The sequence below is a fragment of the Dipodomys spectabilis genome, unplaced genomic scaffold (genome assembly GCF_019054845.1).
Source record: "Dipodomys spectabilis isolate Male_0828 unplaced genomic scaffold, ASM1905484v1 ptg000147l, whole genome shotgun sequence".
Lineage (NCBI taxonomy): Eukaryota > Metazoa > Chordata > Mammalia > Rodentia > Heteromyidae > Dipodomys > Dipodomys spectabilis.
This window is the reverse complement of record NW_024870824.1, coordinates 2,199,631-2,214,339: the sequence shown is the minus strand read 5'-3', so window position 1 is coordinate 2,214,339 and position 14,709 is coordinate 2,199,631. Positions and strand designations below refer to the sequence as shown.

The window sequence follows — 14,709 nt, the reverse complement described above, 5'->3', positions numbered from 1 at the left end:
CTGGGCCAGGGGGCTGGGGCGGGGTGGGGGGGTAGGGGGTAGGGAATGAGAAAGGAGAGCAGGACTGCGATCAGACCAGCAGACAAGTTTCTGGATGAAAAAAAAGAAGCCATGTGCGGAACGAGAAATACAATGTGGTTCACCGCACGGTCCCGGGGTTTCGATCACTCCGGGTGTTGCGTTGGTTCTGGTTGCAGGGGAGAGGAGCTGTCACTCCCCAGACCTAAGCTGCACGACGGGCTCCGCGGGGGGAGGGAGAGGCCTGCCCCGGACCCCGCCCCGCCCCGCAGCGTCGGGTCTGCGGTGGGCCGTGGGTGGGAGGCGACACGCCGAGCCGAGTCCGGCCGGGCCCGTGGGCACGCCCGCCCTGCGTCCGCGGCCTCTCTCCCCGGCTGCTAACCCGGACTGCACCCCAGCACTGCGACCGTTAGGTCTCGGGCCGACCGAGCGTCGACCGTAATGCCTCCATCTTGGTGGCGGCCGTGCGTAATTTCCGACATAGTCTAACTGCGCCAGTCCTTCGCGCAGCGACGAGCTCCCCACACCCCCGTGCCGGGGCTCGGGCCCTGAAGCCCCGCCCTCTGCTCCCCACCCGAGCCACAAAAGGACGTGCGGTCGCGGCCGCGTCGACTGTGCTCCGCCCCCGCCCCGAACGTCGCAGTGCTGCAGGGGAAAAGGGGGTGGGTGGACTTTTTCCGTCTTTCCGCCAATCGGCGAAGTCCCTCCGAGCGAGCTGGGGCGTGCACCCGGAGGAAGAGGCGACGCCAAGTCTATTTTTTTTTCTCTTTTTCTGCCACGTCCCAACCACTGACGTGAGCCCACTCCTCAGCATTCCATTGGTTGCATGTCGTTTTGCTCCGCCTCCTCAAAGGCCTGTTAAGTGTATTGGTCAGCACTGTCTAGGAGGCGGGACTTAGAGACTCCGCGGCTCAGGGGGCGGGGCATGCCGCCGCTGCCCCTGCTTCCGCCGCCGCCGCCGCCGCCGCTGCCGCTGCCGCCGCCGCTGCCGCCGCTGCTGCCGCCGCCGCCGCCGCCGCCGCCGCCGCCGCTGCTGCCGCCGCCGCCGCCGCCGCCGCCACAGCCGCCGCCAGCCGCTGCGCGTTCGGCGGGGGAGGAGTCGGAGGCGGAGAAGAAGGCGGTGGTGGCGGGTGGAGGATCGAGCGCTGTTCTCGCTCCGGAGCCGCTGCACATTTCGGTGAGGGGAGTTTTTTTTCCTTCCCCCCAGTCTGTCTCGTTCTGGTTGTCGGGAAGGTGGGCTCGGTGGCGAGAAGGTGATGCCTCAGCGTCTCAGTCTCCTAGGCCCTCCCGGAGCAGGAGCGGCCCGTCCCCGGCCCAGGCGCCGGCCATGGTGGGTGGGGTTGGCCGCTGCGAGAGGCCTGCAGGGCCTCCTGGGGCCTGTCCAGCCCTGGGGCCGCGCTGCGGCCGGGGGCCACCGCGTCCGCCTCCGCCCCGCAGGGGGGCCTCGGGAGGGCTCCCGGCTGGCCGCTTCTTCCCGTCCCCTTTTCTGCTGTCCTTGGTGCCCGAGCCAAGGATCCCTGCCGGGCGTCCCTCAGTCCCGCGACCCCTCCACAGTGTGCGCCCCCCCTCCCCGCCCCAGCGCCCGGCGGGCCGCGCCGCCGCGGCTGGCCGTTCGCGGTCCCCGGCTGGGCCGCGGCGGGTCCTGCGCCACAGGCCCGCGGCCCCCTCCCTCGGAAAATCTTCCGTTGCGTCGCGCTCGCTGCGCCCGCCGCCTTCGCCTTTTCCTCCCCCGGATCGTCCCGGAGGCTCGAGGCCAGTGTGCGCGGCCTGTCCCGAGTCACGGCGGAGGTGCCTCCCCCGCTGCTAGCTAGCTAGCTCGCCCCGGCCGTCGGTGCCGCCTCCCCAGTAGCCATGGCAGGTCAGGTCCAGCCTCGGGTGGTTTTCGGCACCTTCCCCTCCGGCCACCCGGAGATCGCTCGGTTGGATCGTCTTTTTGCTCACATTCAAAATGGTGAGTTTGAAGCCTCTCGGATCAACTTGATGAAAAGGGGAGGAGGTAAACAGCGGATCCTGGGAGGAAGAATCATCTGGGAGGTCTCCCCCCCCCCCCACACCCCCCGCCCCCACGCTCTAGGCACCGAAAAAAGACAATTTTACAGCTGCTTAGACACCGCTCCTGAGTCGGCTTGTGCAGAGAAGTTGATGATGCTTTCTCAAAGGCTTAATATATTCTTTGAATCACATGGGGCTGCATTTTTTTTTCAAAATGGCAGCCACCTTTGCTGAAGAATACCGATCATTGGAAGATGATGTAAATAAACCTGAAAATAGCAATAAACGTCTGAGCTGCTTCCCCCCCCCCCTTCCATTTTGTAGTCGTCTTTAGAATTCGCCCTGTTTTCGTGTGAAGTAACTTTAAAAAAAAATTACGGACATGTACGCTGGAAGTAAAACTCAACAATATACATCATCATTAAGTATACCGTGAATATTTCTTCATGCACTCCCCTGTCTACAATGAACAATTTAGTATTTTTTTTTCAGAGTCCTTTAACAAGTGAGCTTTAAGCACGTAAACCATAGGTAGTTTGTTTGTTTTCAGGAGAAAGTATATGAAGCTCATTTGTATAGCACTTGCTTTTTTGACTTAACTCTATATCTCTTGGACATTTTCCTTATTTTATGTACTTAATTTATGTACTAATACTTTTAAAAGACTGTAAGTGCTGTTTCATCAGGCTGAATGGACAATATGTAACCATTCCCCGTTGAAAGACACTTAAATTTATTACAGTTTACTTTTTATAACTAATACTATATATTAAAGACTTTTATTTTATTGATGGATGTTTAATTATAAACTTTAAATACTTGATTTTAAAACTTTAGACAGTATAAGTGTAACTAGCTCTCACTTTCATCCCAAGTCAATTACTGTTTATTCAGTAAACTTTCTGTTTGCATGATAATTTCAGAAGTATAGATTCCTAGAAGTAGAATTGCCCAGGTAAAGACTGCATTTTTCTCTCCTTTTTATTCCTTTTAAAATATTCTGGATTAATTTGATATTTCTTCTAGCTTTTGATTCAAGCTAAAAATCCCCGAGTTATTTTCAGTGAGACTCTATTAAAGTACTTAGGCCAATTTGGAGAAAACTGATGTTTATGAGTCATCTCCCCCAACCATTTGGCTGATATATGGTTTGATTACTGTCTTGGGTAAAAACTTGTATAACATTTCTCTTACTCATTTCATTCTCATATTCACATACTTTTTTCTAACCATAGAAGAGCTATCAGGTTTTCTGTTTATGTGTTTAATTTGTGAAAATACTTAGTTTTATTGTTTTAATTTTTTATAACATTTTCCTTGTTGCTTTCCCCACTATGTACTACATAATATGACTAATAGTAGTAGCAGCTAAAGTCATGGTAAAACTAGTAGATACAAACGTGTGTTCTGAAATTTTCTGATACATAACTACTATTAAATTCAAATATTTCCTTCTATTTTTAGTTTTCTAAGGTGATTTTATTGTCTTCATGTTTGTAAACATTTTAGAAGCCATAAATAGGAAGTTAGTTTTTATAGTTTTCTTTCTGTTTTTATTTTTTTGCATCTTTTGGAGTGGTTACATATGGGTATTGCCACTATTTCTTGCTAAATAATTTCCTTAAAAAAATCAGCTTTTTTGAGGCTTAGATACAATATAATAAAATGTGTTTATTAAAATATTGTTTGTTTTGACAAATGTGTACTCCTGTGTCATTATTATCATAAGAGTAAATTATTTACAGTTAAGAGAATATTTTCATCTCTTTGAACAGTTCCTTCTGCCCTTTTGCAGTCAATTACTTTTACTCTGAGCCATTTATCTGGCTTTTTCTCATTCTAACTTAGTTTCCTTTTCCTTTTTAGAGTATCATATAAATGAAATTATGTAAATATGTTCTTTTTGTATGGATTTTCCTAGCATGATGTTTTTGAGGATCATGATTTTGTGTTTCAATTGGCAAGCCTCTTTTTACTATAGTGATAGCTGGTTTGCCTTAATTTATTGACCATTTCACCTATTTAAGGATATTTGGATTTTTTCCAGTTTGAAGCTGTTATTAATAAAGCTACTGTGAACATTCATTTATTTTGAGTTCTTATTTTTCTTGGTAAATAAGTATAAATGGGATTTGTAGGATTGAATGATAAATTAACCATTTAAGAAACTACTAGAATGTTTTGCACATGGGTTGTCCCAGTTTACATGTCCACTAGCTTCCTTTGACACTTCTCGTTGCTCTACATCCTCATTAACATTTGGTTATTTTACTCTTTTAAATTTTAGCTCTTTCAGTGGGCCCACAGTAGTAGCTCTCTGATTTTAAGTAGCATCTACCTGTTGACTATTGATGCTGTGAATTTGCTTATGAGTTCATGAAGTTTCTTTTTGGATTTTTCACTCAGTAAAAAAAAAAAAAAAGGTCTTAAGGTTTTAAGCATTTTGCATTTCTATCTATCAATGTATCTATCTGTTAGTACTGGGGTTTGGACTCAGGACATACCCTTGTTATGTAGGTAATCTATTCCAAAGAGCCATTCTACAAGTTTTTTTTTGGGGGTGTGTGTGTGTGTGTGTGTGTGTGTGTGTGTGTGTGTGTGTGTGTGTGTGTGTGTGTGTGTGTGTGTGTGTGTGTGTGTGTGTGTGTGTGTGTGTGTGTGTGTGTGTGTGTGTGTGTGTGTGTGTGTAGCTTTTTTGCGTAGGTGTGTGTGTGTGTGATAGTGTCTAGCTTTTTTGGGTAGGCCAGTGTGTGTGTGTGTGTGTGTGTGTGTGTGTGTGTGTGTGTGTGTGTGTGTGTGTGTGTGTGTGTGTGTGTGTGTGTGTGTGTTAGTGTAGCTTTTTTGCGTAGGTGTGTGTGTGTGTGATAGTGTCTAGCTTTTTTGGGTAGGCCAGCCTGGATTATGGTCCTGCTGTTGTGTACTTGTGACCAGCCCAATGCAAAGTTGCACAGATCTCCTAATTTCTACAAATTTTGTAGTTTGGCTTTCATATTAGCCATTTTTGAGTTTGTTTTGTATATGGTATATAGTAAACATCCAGGGTGTTTTGTTCTAGCTTCATTTGTTGGGAATACTTTCCTTTCCCCTTTGAATTAGCTTTGTTGAAAATTAGTTGATCATGTGTGTGCATCTATTTCTGGTCTATCCTTTCATTTTTACACCTGTCATTTTGCCAGTTCTATATTGTCATTTTTTCTTTCCTTATAGTAAATCTTGAGATCAAGAGATGAATGCTTGAACTACCTTCTTTTGAAAAATTATTTTGGGTGTTTATTTTTCTTTAACTTTTAGAGGTATCTTAATTTTTGTCTACAAAAATCCTGGTATTTTAATATGGATTGTCATGAGTGCATAAATCAATTTGGGAACAATTAACACCTTAATATTAAGTCTTCTGGTTCATGAACACTGATTTTTTTATATATCACTTTTTTATTTGCTTTATAATTACTTTGTAGTTTCAGTGTACAGGTACAATTCATAACTGAATATTTTTATAATTTTGATGCTATAATTATTTCAGTTTTCACTTGTTCACCACTAGTCTGTACATATATATATATATATATATATATCTACACACACACATATATATATATTCTTTTTGATATTGGTCTTTTGTAATCTTACTAAATTCAATTATTAATGCTAGTTCCTTTTTTTGGCAGGTTCCTTGCTATTTTCCTAGTCACATCTGTGAATTGTTTTATTTTTTCTTTTCAAATTTGCATATTATCCTTTAATTTCCTTACTGCATTGGAAAGACCTCCAATCTGAGATGCTATAGGATTTGTTAAAGTCAATCTCCTTGTCTTAAGTCTTGATTTTAAGAAGAAAACTGAGTTTTTCATTATTAAAAGTTATTCAAAAATTGAACTTGAAATCTATTCCCCAATTCCCCAGTGATAGTGCATTTGGTATGAGTTGGGTCTTTAGAGGACTCTACCTTCCTTCAGTGGATTAGTGTCCTTTATATTTACTTTTTGCCTGTTCTAGGGCTTGAACTCAAAGTCCTCCTGTTTTCATTTAGTGTTTTTTCTCATGCTTGACCCTCTTACCAGTTGAGATAAGACTCCAGCTTTTTGCTGGTTATTTGAAGATAACAGTCTTTCAGATTCGTCTACTGGGACTAATGCAGAACCCTGATCCTCAGCTCTCAGCCTTCTGAGTAGCTAGGATAATAGATGTGAGCCAACTGAAGATGGCTAGGATTGATGCCCCTTTAAAAAAAAAAGAAACAGTCCCCAGAAAACTCCTTTTCTTCGTGTGAAAACACAGTGAAAAGATTACTGTTTAAACAAGAAAACAACCTCTTAGCCTATAACTGTGAGAAATAAATACCTGCTATATAAAGCACTCTGTCCCATAGACTTCATTACAACATTCTTAATGAGAAAAGGGAAGTGGCCATTTATCTTTTAAGGAGATTACATTTAGGATTGTAGTATACTCTTGATAATAAATCCATTAGATGACTAGGAAGTTTCAATCCTGGGTAGATGTTGAATTTGGTCACTGTTTTAGTTTATTTAGTTAGATGACCATTTAATTTATTTTCAGCAGGCTGTTAATATGAGAAATTGCATTAATTTTCAAATGTGAGTCACCTTGCATTCTTGTTAAAGCTTATTTGGTAATAGTTCCCATTTTCCTAAGTTGGTAAATTACATTTACTAATGTTTTTGTGAGGAAAGCAGGCAGGCTTGACTGGTATGCATATATATATCTCCATATAGATATATATACTGCTCCTCATGTGTCTTTATTGGGTTGAAGTTTATTATTTATCAATTAAATTGTCATTTCATTATTTTGTATTTGTTTTTTAGCTTTATTGATTTCTACTTTTTGCTATTGCTTTCTGTATGCTTGGGTTCAGATTCCTCTATTTTTTTTTTAAGCACACATTAGTATAGGAGAGTTTCATGGTGACATTTCCACATATGTATACTGATATTACCTATATCACTATCTTCCCTCCCACTCCCCTTTATGGTAATTTCCTAAAAGTCTAGTTTATTGACTTGAGACTTTTTCGTTTTGAAACTTGCTTTAAGCTCACTCAGGTTTGCTATATAAATATTTTCTAAGTTTTTATATGACTTCCACTTTGACCTATGGGTTCTTGAGAAGGTTCTTGTTTAATTTCCAAATATTTGGTGATTTTGGATCTCTCTGTGATTGAATTCTGAGTTTTCTTATGTTGTAGGCAGATAACATTCACATAATAATATATTCAATTTCTTATATATTTATTTTTTTTAATTGATATTAGCTGATGACATAAATTTCACATGTATTGTGGAATAGTGATGCTTAGTTAAAGTCATAAACACATTTTAACCTTCACAAGGCAAATTGTCATCATCATGGTCTATAAAGTTTGTGAATTCTGAGCTTTGACAATGCAATTATGTCTTCCATATCAGGTGATACTTATATTTCTTTTCTTTTGCTTAGTGTAAGCTGCTCCTTCTTTCCTTCTCATTCCTCCTTTCCCGTCACTGTCTTTGGGTTGCTTAGTTCATTTTCATCTATGTCCAGTGCAGCTTTATGTCCCAGCATTTGGCCAATCTTCATATCTTTTTTTATATATTCTTCAAAATAATGTGTATTCAGCTATTTGTGGTTGAGTCTTCTAAGTATTAGGTCAAGTTGTTACTGCTTAGTAAAACAATGTTTCCTTACTGAGATTTTGTTACTTGTTAGCCTTGAGAGAAGAATTGAAATCTCATCATATAATTGAGGGTTTGCCTATTTTTTGTTTTCTTAGTATTTACTGTATATATTTTGAACCTCTTGGTTTATATATATATATATATATATATATATTTATATTTATAATTTAGGAATGCTATGTCTTGAACAGAGCTCTAAGTCATTATATAATGTCTTCCTTTATCTCTGATAATATTCTTTACTTTAAAGTCTACTTTATCTAAAATTATATAGCCTCTCCAGCCTTGTTTTGATTAGTGTTCACATGATATATCTTTTCATGTCCTTTTCCTTTCAATCTCTATTTAAGTAGTCTAACTTTTATACAGATTAGTTTTTCAGTATATCTAGGTAATGTCTTTAAAAACATTTTACTCAATAGACACAGTCAGTATGTTGAAAATGAGCTATACAACTAGTGGGTAGGGACAGGAAGGGAAACTGGGAGAGAGTGAGAGAGAGAGTGACATTGTCCAAAAAGAAATGTACTCACTACCTGATTTATGTAACTGTAACCCTTCTGTACATCCCTTTACAAAAATAACTAAAAAATATAAATTAAAAGCCCTTTTTATTGGTGTATGTTGTACAAAATAATGTGATCCTCATCACATTTTCATACATCTATAAAATATTCTTTGATTGTAGTAGAACCTATATTCTTCTCTCTGCCTGTTCCTCTTATTCTTCCCTGATAGTCACCCTTTCACTTTCTATTTTTTTTTTATAATATAGACTCTGCATATGAAAGAAAATGTGACTTTATCTTTCTGAGCCTGTATTTCACTTAACATTAGATCTGACTGTAGTGTCTTAAGCCATTTATAATTAATGTAATTATCAGTGTGACTGGAATTAAAATCCACCCTAGTAATTGTTTTATCTGCTGTGTGTGTGTGTGTGTGTGTGTGTGTGTGTGTGTGTGTGTGTGTGTGTGGTTTTGTTTTGTTTTTTTAAGATGGAGTTTCCTTATCTCTCCCAGTTGGCCTTAATATTCTGAGCTCAGGTGATCCTCTTGCTTCAGTTTCTGAGTAACTGGGATTGTAGGCTTGTTTCCACATCTGGGTTAAAACCTTTTGTTTTGGCATCAATCCTAGAACTTGAGATGGTAGGTGATTGCCACTGAACTATATCTCACCCATCTGTTCTCAGCCCTTTGCTTGGTTTATCTTTAGTAGTTGATAATAATTTCTACTTATATTATCTATCTTTTCTTTAAAAAGTTTAATTGATGTTTCTGACTCATTCATAGACTCTTAATCACAGACTATATTCAACTAATACCATTCCACTTTTTTATATAGAGTCAGTTCTCCAACAGTGTATTTTCAATTTCTCCTCACTACTCTTTGTGTTATTACTGCTCCACATTTTATTTTTTATATATGGTATAAATCCATAATACCTTGGAGTAGTTGCCTATTGGTATCCATGGAGAATTCTCCCAAGACTGCTTGTGAATATGAACATACATTGGAAGTTCATGTATCTGAAAAGGTAGAATATTCACCTACAATCTATCCACATCTTCCTTTATGCTTTAAATGGTTTATAAGTTAATTAAAGTATAAATTCCATATAAATAATTACCTTGTATTATTTATTTTGATAATATTTTCAATCCAAGGTTGAGTACATGGATAAAGACCCAGAGATGAAGGAATATGGATTTTTAGACCTACACTCTCCAATGTGGTAGTTACTAGTCAGCGTAGCTGTTTGAATTTTAATATATTTACTTAAAATTTATTTTTTCTGTTGCATTATCCACTTTGCAATTGTTTGTCCTTTGACTTGAAGCGCCCCCTTTCACATATCCTGCAGCTCAGATCTGCTGATGAGAAAATTTCTCAGATTGCCCATGAAATACTTTGAGTCATTGCCCATGAAATACTTTGAGTTGTTTTTTTGAAAGGTATTTGCTGCATGTAGCATTTTTCATAATTTTTTTTCCTTCATATAAAAGATACTGCCAGTTTTTAGTATCTGTCTTGTTTTGCTCCTTTCCTCCCCTCCTCCTCTCCCCTCCCTTCTCTGTGCACTATATCTGAGATTCTTTGTGTTTAAGGATAGTGCTGTACCACTTGTGGTATTTTTGTATTTAGGTTTGAGTACTTTGTTATTAGGTATCTCTAAGCTTATTGAGTTTCCTTGACTAGATTTTTGATAAGCCTACAGAATACTTCCAATGTTTGTTTGTTTTTACATTTTCATGTTCACATCTGTTAAATTCTTCATGTTTTCTGCTAGAATAGACATATTCTAGCAGAGTAATAATAATTTTCACTTTTTTTCTGATTGGTTCTATCTCTGGGTTTGTTTATTGCTTTGTCTCAACATTGTTTTTTTAAGTTTTTTTTTTTTTGTCTTGTAGTTTGTATTTTATGAATAGTGCTGTGGGCTGGTCAGTGGACTGGTGGATAGTTCTTATTATGGCTGTGTCTGTGCTTCTTTATCTGCTAGGATCCTAATGTGGGGGAACTGTTGAGCTGGTTTAGATCCTGTTTTCACTCTAATCACTTTTTTTTTTAATGCCAGTCTTTGGGATTTATCTTTGGGTTTGAGTACTGTACCTGGGGTTTTTGCTCAAGGCTAGTGCTCTACCATTTGAGCTCCACCTCTGGCTTTCTGCTGGTTAATTGGAGAAAAGAATCTTACAGACTTTTCTTCCTGGGCTGGCTTTGAACAGAGATTCCTAAATCTCAGGTTTTTCAGTAGCTAGGTTTACAGGTGTGAGCCACTGGCACTCTGCTTCACTGTGGTCACTTTTAATGCACCATTTGCCGTGTGCTTAGTGGCACCTGAAATATCAGATCTTGAAGTTACTACTCTGCCCGCAGCTTTTAACTTTTTCCCTGTGCCTATACTTCTGTAGAAAAAGTCTTTCTACTAGATATCATTTTCCCCCAAACAACAGGCTATGCTTACTAGACAGGAATGAAGAGAGATAATTACAGAGATAATTACTGTCTTCTTAACTCATGCTCTGTGTTTCATAAGCCACATGTCTGTCTTGTAAATAGGGCAATGATCCTGTACCTATTCCTTCCCATGATAGCTAAACTCTACCTCTTTTTCTTTTGTAGGTTTTCAGTAAGGAAATTTATAGATCCTTTCACAGTGCCAGGAGATCTCTAATGGTGTCTAGATAGGAGTCTGGACTATGGTCTTTTTTCAAGAGTAAAGGCCTTTTCCTTCTTCTCCCAAACCTTGAACACAATGTAGCACAATGATTGCTTCCCCTTTTCATGTAATGTTAGCTTTTTTTTACTTCTGCAGGGGAGAAGGATTTAGTTAGGATTTCACTCCTTTCCTTCATTGATAGTTACTCTATTGACATCATTGAAAGATGGCCTTTTGCCTCTCAGCCTTTTTTCTCACTCTGTGTGAGCTTTTAATAGAGAACTAAGGAGCCCCAACTTTATACATTTCTGCAACTCTCAGATTTCTGTTCTTGTTTCTAGTTTATACTTTAGCAATTCCTGGGGCTTGAACTCAGGGCCCTATGTGCTGTCTGAGAGCTATGAGCTCAAGGCTATCATTCTTCCAGTTGAGCCACAGTTCCACTTCTTTTTTGGTGGTATATTAGAGAGAAGCGCCGTCCCACTGACATTCCTGCTTGGGTTGGCTTCAATTTGCCATCCTCAGATCACAGCCTCCTGAGTAGTAGAATTACAGGAATGCACTACCAGCACCTGGCCAGCTGATATTTCTTAGCCATTTGTGTGCTTTGATAACTTTTACTCTTATTTTTCACAAGTGAACCAGTCTTTCTGTCGTTGAAGAGACAGGCCAGTTTTTCTTGTTTCAGACTAGATAGTTTGATGGCTTTGAGAAATGGGATTTTAATCATCCAGAATTTCTTATTGGGAATACCTTTCTACATTCTATACACTATTGAACTCTTATTGAGTTTTTTTTTCTGTATGTGTGTGTGAGCGCACGTGTGTAGATATACATATATACATACATACGTACATATATACATACATACATATACTTTCTAGTAGTACTAAGGTTTGAACTCAAGACTAGACCTTGTACTTGCAAGATATTCTGCTACTAAACACACACACACACACACACACACATACACACACACAGACACAAACACACACCTTTTTTGCTTTAGTTACTTTTCACATTTGTGGTCCAGAGCTGGCTTCAGACTGTGACACTCCTAACTATAGCTGGAATTTCAAGCATGCACCACCATACCTAACTTGCTTGTTGAAGCAGGGAAGGGTCTCTTTTTGTCTAGACTAGCTTCAAACTGCCATCATCCCAGTTTCTGCTAAAAAGTTGCTGATATCCCATCTCAACAAATAAAAGGTAGTCATGGTAATTCACAGATATGTGGGAAGCATAAATAGAATATCAGCACAAGCATCATGGCATAAATGTTAGACCCTTTTTAAAAAAATGACTAAAGCAGAAATTGCCAAAGTTTCAAGTTCTGAATTTAAACCCCATTACCACACACAGGAAGGAGGGAAGGAAAGAGAAGGGAAGGAAGGAAGGAAAGAAGGAAGGAAAAGAAAGGCAAGGAAATAGAGAAAGGGAGGGAGAGGGAAAGGAAGGAAGAAAGATCATAGCATCCAAAGTTAACATAACTGAGAGGAAAGGTCTGCATTCATAGTTAGGGATTTTAAAAGTAAACATCTAAAGGACTGAAACAAAGAAAGATTTTGCAAAGGAATAGAAAGTTTGAATGACAGGGTTTAAGCAACTTCAATTATATGACTTTTACATGACATCCTATCTAACAACTGAAAACCACATTTGAAAGTATACTGGCAAAATATTCTAATCTGGAAGTGGAACTGTAGCTCAAGTGGTAGAGCAGTAGCCTTGAACAAAAAAGCTCAGGGATAGCACCCAGGCCCTGAGTTCAAGCCCCAGGACCAACAAACACCCAAAACGCTAAAGCAATAAAACAAAAATTCAAAACCATAAAAATATCTCATTTTATGAGGGTTCACAAGATTTGAATTATATAGCTTACACTTTATAACCATTATGAAGTTAAACTCTAGCTTAGTGAGAAAAATAATTAGAAAGGCTCCAAAAAACTTGTAGATTGGGAAAAAAAAGTTACTATGGAAATTAGAAGACATTTTCTGAAAAATGAAAATATTAAATGGTAGAATTTATGGAGTGCAATTAAAATGATGCAGAGAAGTGATTTTAAAAGTGTTTTGAATAAATTAGTAATAGTTGGGGAGGAGCAGAGGAAAGGCTCAAGTGGTAGAGTACTTGACCAGCAAATATAAGGTCTTACCCTATTATTTTAAAAAAAAAAAAAGATCTGGAAGTTAGTAGTGTCAAGTTCTTGAATGAACAACAAATTAACTCCCCCAAAATGGAGAAAGAAGGAAGCAGTGGTAGTATAAAAAATAGAAGATAGTGGAATAAGATTTTTCATAGTTTATTGAGATTTCTATAAAATGAAGGTTAAGGAAAAATGAAGTAAACAAATGACTAAAAATAAATGAGCAATCATTACAGATCCTACTGATACTAATAAGAAAATTCAATAACTTTATTCTACTCTGACAACTTAAATGAAAACCTTTCTAAAATGAAAACCCCCAAGCTCAAAATAGTGTCACTGAAAAATCTTATGCTAATTTACGATTTAATGGCAAATTCACACACAGATTCTCTCAGAGAATTAAAAAAACAATCATCAGTATTTCTCAAGAAACCTGGCCAGGCTCCAGTGGCTCATGCTTATAATCCTAGCTACTCAGGAGACTTTGATTTGAGTATTGCTGTTCCAAGCCATTCAGAGCAGGAAACTCCTTGAGTCTCAAGTTAAGCACAAAAAGCTGGAAATAGAGCTGTGGCTCAAAGTGAAAGAGCATTAGCCTTGAGCAGAAAGAGCTCAGAGACACCGCCCAGGCTCTGAGATCAAGCCCCATGACAATTACATGGCATACATGTAAGAACCTATTGGAAAAATAGCAAAAACAATAATGGCAGAGGGCTCAAAAGAGAGCAAACTGCCTGTCAAGATTGAAGCCTTAAGTTGAAACCTCAGTGCCTTTAAAAGGAAAATATATGAGAGTACCTCCTTTATGATCTTGGGATAGACAAGACACAAAATATATACACTACATAAAGTTCAGAATTTGTCTTTGAAAACATTAAAAGGACAAGGCTCTCAGTGGTTGAGTATGTTCACAAAAAATCTTATTGATGATTTGCATTGAAAAAATACAAGTAACTTTTATAAGTCACAGTGAAAAAGATAACCCCATTTTTATTTTATTTTATTTTTTTGCACTTAAACTCTGGGCCTGGGCACTGTCCCTAATTTTGTTGCTCAAGGCTAGTATTCTACTGCTTGAACCATAGCTCTGCTTCCAGATTTTTGGTAGTTAATTGAAGATAAGAGTCTCATAGAGGGATGGGGAAGTGGGGAGTGGTAAGCAGGAGAAAATGAAAGTCCTACTGACTTTCTGCCTAGGTTGGCTTCAAACCAGAAGCCTCAGATCTCAGCCTCGTGAATAGCTAGGATTACAGGTGTGAGCCACCAATATTTAGCATCTTTTTTTGTTTGTTTGTTTGTTTGTTTGAATGTACAGAAAGATGTGAGTTCTTCATGAATGAAGTCATCTAGGAAATGTAATAATAAGCTGTGCTTATTATTCCAGAATGTCTGAGATTAGAAAGTGACAGTATCATGTTTACTATAGATATAAGAAAACCAACCTATTTCTGTTATGTTGATGGTGGGAAAAACTAATATCTGTTAAATGTTAAAAAGTTGGCACTTCAAATGAGTAGTTCAGCTTTGTATATACCTATGAAAGGTGAAAATAAACATATGTTTATAGCAACATGAATTAATCCCAGAAATGTATTAAGTGATAGTAGACAGACTCAAATGAGTTTATACTAAATGATTCCACTTATAGGAAATTTAGGACAGAAGGAATTAATCTGAACTGATGGAAGGCAGAAAGTGACTTCAGT

General features: G+C 39.1%; 1 protein-coding gene across 2 annotated transcripts in view; it reads left to right on the top strand.

Annotated features, from left to right (window-relative positions):
* Positions 1-1,038: 1,038 nt before the first annotated feature.
* Pja2 (praja ring finger ubiquitin ligase 2) overlaps positions 1,039-14,709 on the top strand; it is a 58,474-nt gene continuing 44,803 nt past the window's right edge. Inside the window, exon 1 of one of the 2 annotated variants that reach the window (XM_042692186.1) lies at positions 1,039-1,195. The gene's annotated coding sequence lies outside the window, so the exon portion shown is untranslated. The remainder of the gene's footprint in view (positions 1,196-14,709) is intronic. The other variant, XM_042692185.1, reaches the window with a different exon arrangement.